The sequence below is a fragment of the Quercus suber genome, unplaced genomic scaffold, assembly GCF_002906115.3.
Source record: "Quercus suber isolate HL8 unplaced genomic scaffold, Cork oak 2.0 scaffold_119, whole genome shotgun sequence".
In the NCBI taxonomy this organism is placed as follows: Eukaryota; Viridiplantae; Streptophyta; class Magnoliopsida; order Fagales; family Fagaceae; genus Quercus; species Quercus suber.
Window position 1 is genome coordinate 595,106 of NW_027069584.1, and position 1,090 is coordinate 596,195.

Genomic DNA, 1,090 nt, shown 5'->3' on the forward strand with positions numbered 1-1,090 from the left:
CCAAAGTACTCCTAAACCAAAGTACGCATAATTCACTTCTCATTCTAGCGCTCTAGGGTTGTGAAAAGCTTTCTAACTTAACCTTCGGAGTTGGTACCGCATTGATATTCTTCTAAGGTCTTATTGTTCTATGTTGTGTAGGTGTTGTCTTGAGCACGTGAAAGCTGTGTGACTTACTGACGATTTTCGGCATCATCAGTTTGTGTAGGTAATTACAACTTAAATTCAATTAAAAGTTTCCATTCTAACAGATGCCGAAGTGTAATTGTTAAAGAGAAATCTAACAAGTTTCATTACATTGGAAAGTAGCAAATATTAATAATCAAATACCTCTTTAAATAAAATTTGAGCAAATAAAAAAAATAAAAATTAAAAAAGCCAATTACAATAAATAAAAAAAATCAATCTTAACTAGTGCACCTAACACTCATTAACAAGACCCAACACATACATTTTATTAAAAATTCTTAAAATAAAAATTAAAAAAGCCAATTACAATAAATAAAAAAATCAATCTTAACTAGTGCACCTAACACTCGTTAACAAGACCCAACACATACATTTTATTAAAAATTCTTATAAATAATATTTCCTCACTAGGAAAAGAAATCAAAATCGATCCGTACAACCAGTCAATAATGGATTACGTACAGGATTAATATAAGAGTGAGTGTTACTTTGTGTACGTGGGTAGAACAATTTACGTACCCTGGTTTTTAAGACAAAGATGTCAGTGCTCAACATATATAATTGGATCCCAGCTATGAGTCTGTGACTCTGAAATGACAGTCAGTTGCTCTATCATAATCAAGAATCTTACGCTGTGATAAATCATAAATCATAAATCATAAAGGTTACGGGAATAGACTAGTACGTAAATTATACGCTTTTTTTTTTTTTTCTTTCTGGAACAGTAAGCATGATTACAATACTCAAGGAAAGTGACCGATCGATGCTCCAAGTCAAAGGTCATGATTATTTTCTAAGACTCGTAGATATTGGTTCCGTACTAGGTAGTGTTCGTGATTTCATTCCTGTTGACGTAAGGCTTAGGGATTCCATTAATCATACATTAAAAAAAAATTATAAA